The sequence below is a fragment of the Bos grunniens genome, chromosome 18 (assembly GCF_055505025.1).
Source record: "Bos grunniens cultivar Pamir isolate PY7600 chromosome 18, Bosgru_T2T1.0, whole genome shotgun sequence".
NCBI classification, from domain to species: domain Eukaryota; kingdom Metazoa; phylum Chordata; class Mammalia; order Artiodactyla; family Bovidae; genus Bos; species Bos grunniens.
In genome coordinates, this window is record NC_141182.1 from 47,635,616 (window position 1) to 47,644,085 (window position 8,470).

Here is an 8,470-nt window from a genome sequence, read left to right on the forward strand (position 1 = left end):
GCAGGCGTGGGACGCGCTTGGCTCTAGCCTTTGGGGCAAAGACTGCGGCTGCTGTTGAGTGGTGTTGGCCGGTCAGGACAAAGTGGGACAGGCAGATAGGGCAGATGCAGGGAATCAGTTTGAGCGTCAGATTGACACGAGACCCTGTGTGTCCCTTTGGTGCAGGTGAATATGTGCGAGACATTGCGAGATATTTTCGGGTGGACTAGGAGTCCCTCAGTGACCGGGTGTAGGATTGTGTTTCTGCCTGTGTGTGATTCTATGTGCTGCTGGATGTCAGGTGATTCGTACTAGAAGCTGCATAGTAATAGCATTTTATAACTGTGTGGGATTGTCTGAGAGATTATGGAGCCTCTGCCTTTGTAGTTTGTTTTGTGTCCATAATTGAGAGTGGTTGTGTGACTGGTGATGATTTCTTATATAAATGTACTTTTATCATGCCTACATCTGAACGTCTGTAGGAGTGTGACTAGCAAAAGAACATATATGTGATTGTGAAAAAAAGATGGATGGTCAAATTATTTCTTCCTTGAACACCAATTTGATAATCTGGAAAAGGTCATCAGTTCATTTGGCAAATAATTTAGGCCTGATTTTTCTACTGGATCAAATACATGTAATTATGGGGAAGAATGCAAAATCAACTTAGTCGGCTGTTGTTTTTTTTTTAAGAAGCATATTTTCAAAGGCAACCTTAGGGTATCCGCTTTTTCCTCCACCACAGCCCTTCAAAGTAGGCATTCATTCTTTTCTACTATTAAGGGGACTTTGTTGGGTAAGGTTGAGAGGCATCCAGTTAATAAAACAATAAAATAACTTTATACATAAGAAGAGTAAATTTCAGTAGAGTCCAGCATTAGTCAGATTTCCTGAATTCTAGGTCAAACCCTGTTCCCCTTTTCTATGAGCATGTGTGAGTTAGTTGCTTAGTCGTGTCCAACTCTGCAACCCCATAGACCGCAGCCCACCAGGCCCCTCCATCCATGGGATTCTCCAGGCAAGAACACTGGAGTGGGTCGCCATTTACTTCTCCAAAAGAAACTATAGAAAGAAAGAAAGTGAAGTTGCTCAGTCATGTCCCACTCTTTGTGACCCCATGGACTGTAGCCTACCAGGCTCCTCCATCCATGGAATTTTTCAGGCAAGAGTACTGGAGTGGGTTGCTATTTCCTTCTCCATTCTATGAGCGTACCTTGACTCAGAGAGAGAAAGGAACTTAATGTAGGTCTGTTGATAAGCCTGGGCTTGTCTTCACTTACTTCGTGACCTCCTGTTCTTAAAAAAAAAAAATCATAAACTTGTGAACATCCAGCCCAAAAGAGATGGAGCTGTCGTTTCATCACTGCTTAGGGGGCGGAAGATCAAGAACTAATAAAGCTTATCTGATTTTTAGGACCATTTACCAAATACTTAGGAGAAGGCAATGGCACCCCACTCCAGTACTTTTGCCTAGAAAATCCCATGGACGGAGGAGCCTGGTAGGCTGCAGTCCATGGGGTCGCTAGGGTCGGACACGACTGAGCGACTTCACTTTCACTTTTCACTTTCATGTATTGGAGAAGGAAATGGCAACCCACTCCAGTGTTTTTGCCTGGAGAATCCCAGGGATGGGGAAGCCTGGTGGGCTGCCGTCTATGGGGTCGCACAGAGTCGGACACGACTGAAGCGACTTAGCAGCAGCAGCAGCACCAAATACTTTGATTTCTTCCCAATTTTGTGGAGTAGCAAGTTTGGTAACCAAGATTGTTGAGTGAATGAACCTGTGTGCTTGATCCAGTATAGCTATGTGAAATAGAGATAGTCAAATCGCTCTGACTTAGAGTGGGTCAGAATGTCAGAGTGGACCAAAATTTTTTCAAGAGGATACATAGGAAATGTAGTTTGTTTTTTTAAAGAGGTGACACATTCTGGTTTCAAATTAGACAGACGTGCATAGGTCTCAAGCCACATCTTGATTGTCTGTTGTCTCTTTTGGCTTTTGAATAGTTGTGATGATTGCTTGCAAGAGAAAAAAAGGTTATTGTTTAAAAAACAGGAATTACTAACCTGAGATGAATAGATTCTATGTAGATGGGTTTCTTATTGTATATTAAACTTATGACATTTTGTATGTGTATAAATGTGATTTTTCTTTTCCAGAGAAAGTAGAGGCACCTTTATCTGATTCACAGAGGTACTTTGACCCCCCCCCCAGAACTAAAGACCTTTAGAAATAAAGATCACAGAAGCTGAGGAGGATCTTTTTCCAGCATACTATATGATATATTTAATATAAAAAATAATATATATTTTTGGAAGGATATGCCCCTCTGTCAATAGTAACCTTTGAGGCAAGAAGCGAGGACTTATTGTAAAGGGGGAGAGTGTCAAAGAGGACTTTAGGTATTAATGATAATCTCTTTTTTTCCTTACAAGGAAAACATATTACTCATGTATGGAAATTTTAATCTTAAAATTCAAAGAAAATGGAGATGTTGAAGATTTTGGAGCAAGAAATGAGTCAAGGAACCTAAATTCTGTGGAAGAAGATAAAATCCAGAAAAACCATGGAGAAAACTGCAAAGGGGAAAGAATACACAAGCAATAATTTTCATAAGACCCAGGTTCCCTGTTTATTAGCGGGCAGTTTCAGATTTACATTATGGCCCAGACCCTCAAGGATTAGTTATCGCTTGAGCCCAGCAACTAGAGCCCATGGTAGTGGTTGCCCATGAACATTACTGGTAAATATATTCTTTTTCCTGGCATTGGGTCATTTTCTTTAAAACTCTTTATCAATGCTGGCAATAGATTAGATTTATACCAGTACATATGAGTCAAGCATTTATTCAGTGATCTCAGGTTCTCAAGTATTTTTATAATTATTTTTCACTGTTTTTATTTTTAAAAATTTAAGCTATAGGAAAAGCAAAAGAATATTATAATGATGTATACTCTATGTCCTTTACCTAGATTCACCAGTTTTTAACATTTTGCACCATTCTCTTAATCTGTCTATGCTTATTTACCTATTTTTGTTTGTTTTTTGCTCTATTTATAAGTGCAATATTATGAGTATTCGACACCATGAATATACATAAAAAATTTAACATTGATTCATAATATCATCTAATATATAATCTGCTTTTACATTGTCCCAGTTGTTTCCAGATACCCTATATGTGCATTTTAAAAACTGATACATACTCCAAATCAAAGTCACACGTTGCAGTGGACCGGCTTTTGTCTCACAGTTCTAGAAGCTGGGAAGTCCAAGATCAAGATACAGGCAGATTTTGTTCCTTCTGAGAGCCTTTCCTGGTTTACAGATGGCCACCATCTTGCTGTTTTCTCACATGGTGAAAAAAGGGCCTATCTTTTTAATGCAGAGCAGTATTCCCTTCCGTAGAAGGCAATGGCAACCCACTCCAGTACTCTTGCCTGGAGAATCCCAGGGACGGCAGAGCCTGGTGGGCTGCCATCTATGGGGTCGAAAGGTCGGACATGACTGAAGCAACTTAGCAAGAGCAGCAGCAGCATTCCCTTCACTTGTTTTGTGTTTCATAATAACATTTTAAAGAATTGAAGAGGCTAGAATGTTGAGCCTAACATTCTGAATTTCCTTGTTTTGTCACGACTAGGTTACATTTAAATATATTTGACAAGAATACTAGAAGCACTGCTGTATGCATCCTAGTATATCACATCAGTTCAGTTCAGTTGCTCAGTCATGTCCTACTCTTTGTGACCCCATGGACTGCAGCACACCAGGCTTCCCTGTCCATTGCCAACTCCTGGAGTTTACTCAAACTCATGTTCATTGAGTTGGGGATGCCATCCAACCATCTCATCCTCTGTCATCCCCTTCTTCTGTGGCTTTCAATCTTGCCCAGCATCAGGGTCTTTTCCAATGAGTCAGTTCTTCGCATCAGGTGGACAAAGTATTGAGAGTTTCAGCTTCAGCATCAGTCCTTCCAGTGAATATTCAGGACTGATTTCCTTTAGGATTGACTGGATTGATCTTCTTGCAGTCCAAGGGTCTCTCAAGAGTCTTCTCCAACAGCACAGTTCAAAAGCATCAATTCTTCAGCGCTCAGCTTTCTTTATAGTCTAACTCTCACATCTATACCTGAATACTGGAAAAACCGTAGCTTTGACTAAATGGACCTTTGTTGGCAAAGTAATGTCTCTGCTTTTTAACATGCTGTCTAGGTTGGTCATAGCTTTCTTCCAAGAAGTAAGCATCTTTTAATTTCATGGCCACAGTCATCATCTGCAGTGATTTTGGAGCCCAAAACAATAAAGTCTGTCACAGTTTCCACTGTTTCCCCATCTATTTCCCATGAAGTGATGGGACCAGATGCTGTGATCTTAGTTTTCTGAGTGTTGAGTTTTAAGCCAACTTTTTCACTCTCCTCTTTCACTTTCATCAAGAGGCTCTTTAGTTCTTCTTCACTTTCTGCCATAAGGGTGGTGTCATCTGCATATCTGATGTTATTGATATTTCTCCCGGCAATCTTGATTCCAGCTTGTGCTTCATCCAGCCTGGCATTTTGCATGATGTACTCTGCATATAAGTTAAACAAGCAGGGTGACGATATACAGCCTTGACGTACTCCTTTCCTGATTTGGAACCAGTCTGTTGTTCCATGTCCAGTTCTAACTGTTGTTTCCTGACCTGCATACAGATTTCTCAAGAGGCAGGTCAGGTGGTCTGATACTTCCATCTCTTTCAGAATTTCCCAGTTTGTTGTGATCCACACAGTCAAAGGCTTTGGCATAGTCAATAAAGCAGAAGTAGATGTTTTTCTAGAACTCTTGTTTTTTCGATGATCCAACGAATGTTGGCAATTTGATCTCTCTCTGGTTCCTCTGCCTTTTCTAAATCCAGCTTGAACATCTGGAAGTTCTCAGTTCACATACTGTTTAAGCCTGGCTTGGAGAATTTTGAGCATTACTTTAACTGGCATGTGAGATGAGTGCAATTGTGTGGTAGACGCCAAGGCAAATTTGGCCTTGGAGTACAGAATGAAGCGGGGCAAAGGCTAATAGAGTTTTGCCAAGAGAATGCACTGGTCATACCAAACACCCTCTTCCAACAACACAAGAGAAGACTCTATACATGGACATCACCAGATGGTCAATACCGAAATCAGATTGATTATATTCTTTGCAGCCAAAGATGGAGAAGTTCTATACAGTCAGCAAAAACAAGACCGGGAGCTGATTGTGACCATGAACTCCTTATTGCCAAATTCAGACTTAAATTGAAGAAAGTAGGGAAAACCACTGGACCATCCAGGTATGACCTAAATCAAATCCCTTACAATTATACAATGGAAGTGACAAAGAGATTCAAGGGAGTAGATCTGATAGAGTGCCTGAGAACTAAGGACAGAGGTTTGTGACATTGTACAGGAGGCAGGGATCAAGACCATCCCCAAGAAAAAGAAATGCAAAAAGGCAAAATGGTTGTCTGAGGAGGCCTTACAAATATCTGAGAAAAGAAGAGAAGGGAAAAGCAAAGGAGAAAAGGAAAGATAAACCCACTTGAATGCAGAGTTCCAAAGAATAGCAAGGAGAGATAAGTAAGCCTACCTCAGTGATCAGTGCAAAGAAATAGAGGAAAAGAATAGAATGGGAAAGACTAGAGATCTCTTCAAGAAAATTAGAGATACCAAGGGAACATTTCATGCAAAGATGAGCACAATAAAGGACAACTACTGAGCCCATGTGCAGCAGTTAATTAAGCCTGTGCACCCTAGAGCCTGTGCTCCGCAAGAGAAGCCACTCCATGAGAAGCCTGTGCACCGCAGCTAGAGAGCAGCCCCTGCTCACCACAACTAGAGAAAAGCCTGCACAGCAATGAAGACCCAGCACATCCAAAAATAAATAAATAAAAATTATATGTATAAAAATGAATGAGTGTAACTGTGTTCCAATAAAACTTTATTTACAGAAACAGGCAGTGGCAGGATTTAGCTGGGGAGGGGGGTGGCTATAGTTTGCCGGCCTTTGTCCTAGGATGTATATTATGAATGTTGTATCACTGAACATAGGGTATTTGGAACATGCAAATATTATCACCTCTACTAGACAATGCAGTATTTTCCAAAGGAGATTTTTCAACTTTTATTCCTTACTAACATTTGAAATTGTCAGAATTTTAAGTTTAGATCAATCTGGTAGATGGATATGAGATGAAATCTCATTTTGGTTTTACTTTGCATTTCTCTAATTAAGGTTAAGGTTTTATCTGGAAATATTTACTGGCCATTTGTCTAATATGAAATGCATATTAAAGTTATGTGCTCATTTTTTTCTTAAATTGTCTTACAGAATTTTATTAAAAATATTCTGGATGTTTATCTTGTGTTAGTCATATGTGTTGAAAGCTTGTCTTTTCATTCTCTAGGGAATCTTTCAATAAGTAGAAGTTCTCTAATGTCAGATTTATGAAAAAAAAATGTTAAGACTTGTTCTTTTTTTGTGTTTCAAGAAATCAATATCTTACACCAAGGTCTTAAATTTAGTCTCCTACATTATCTTCTTAAAGGTTTATTGTTTTGCCTTCCACATTTTTGGTTGTTATAAAATCTTTTGGAATCAGTTTCTGAAAGATAAAAGAGTATAATTTACGTGTGTGTACACCAGTTGTTCCAGAACATGAAAAGGCCATCATCTCCCTTCTTATTGACAGTCATAAATTAGATTAACGTATATGTATGGAACTGATGGGGGAGGGTCTTTATTCAATCTGTTGATTAATTTATTATTTCCTGTAATATGTACATGATCTTGATTGTTGTTGTTCAGTCACTCAGTCGTGTCCAACTCTTTGTGACCCCCATGGACTGCAATATACCAGGCTTACCTGTCCTTCAGCATCTCTTGGAGTTTGCTCAAACTCATGTCCATTGAGTCAGTGATGCCATCCAACCATCTCATCCTCTGTCGTCCCCTTCTCCTCCTGCCTTCAATCTTTCCCAGCATCAGGGTCTTTTCTAATGAATCAGCTCTTCACATCAGGTGGCTAAAGTATTGGAGCTTCAGCTTCAGCATCAGTCCTAATGAATATTCAGGATTGATTTCTTGATTAACAGTTTTTGGTATATGATAACACAAAGACCTATTTGGGACCTTGTTAATCTTCTCCAGTATATAGGTTTATTTTTTAGTCTTATCTTTATTATTCCCTTGTTTGTACTTTCTTTTGGTTTATTGCCATTTTCTCCCCCACATTTTAAGTTGGATAATTAGGCAATTAATTTTTATGCTTTTTAAAAAAAGTTTTAAGTATAGTTGATTTAAAATATTGTGTTGATTTCTGCTGTACAATAGCGATTCAGTTATATGTATCTTTCTTTCTTGTTTGTTGCTCAATCGTGCCCAACTCTGTGTGACCCCATGGACTATAGCCTGCTGCTGCTGCTGCTAAGTCACTTCAGTCGTGTCCAACTCTGTGCGACCCCATAGATGGCAGCCCAAAACATGACAGCTCCCCCGTCCCTGGGGTTCTTCAGGCAAGAACACTGGAGTGGGTTGCCATTTCCTTCTCCAGTGCGTGAAAGTGAAAAGTGAAAGTGAAGCCGCTCAGTCGTGTCCGACCCTCAGCGACCCCATGGACTGCAGCCTACCAGGCTCCTCCGTCCATGGGATTTTCCAGGCAAGAGTACTGGAATGGGGTGCCATTGCCTTCTCCAATAGCCTGCTGGGATCCTCTATCCATGGGATTTCCCGACAAGAATACTGGACTGGGTAGCCATTCCCTTCTCCAGGGAATACTCCTGACCCAGGGATCAAACCCGGGTCTCCTGCATCACAGGCAGATTCTTTACCATCTGAACCACCAGGGAAGCCCTAATTATATGTCTACATATATTCTTTCTCATATTCTTTTCCATTATGGTTTATTACTGGATATTGTTAATTTTTGGCTGCACCGTGCAGCTTGCCATATCTTGGTTCCACGACCAGGACTCAAACCTGTGCCCCTGCAGCAGAAGCATGGAATCCTAACCACTGGAGTGCCGGATAATTCCCTTTTACAGGATATTTAATACAGTTCTCTTTGCTATACAGAAGGACCATTTTGTTTATCCACTCTATATAATAGTTTGCATCTGCTAATCCCAAACTCCCACTCCATCTTCCTCTATCCCCCTCCCCCTTGGTAACCACAAATCTGTTCTCTCTGTTTGGTTTGTATATCATTTGTATCATATTTCAGATTCCATGTATAAGAGATATCACATAGTATTTGTCTTTCTCTTTCTGACCTACTTATGATGATAATTTTTGGATCCATCAATGTTGCTGCAAATGGCATTGTCATCTCTCTTTATGGCTGAGTTGTATTCCATTGTATACATGTACCACCTCTTCTTTATGTATTCATCTGTCAGTGAACATTTAGGTTGCTTTCATGTCTTGGTTATTGTAAACATTTCCGCTATGAACATTGGGGTGCATGTATCCTTTTGAATTAGAG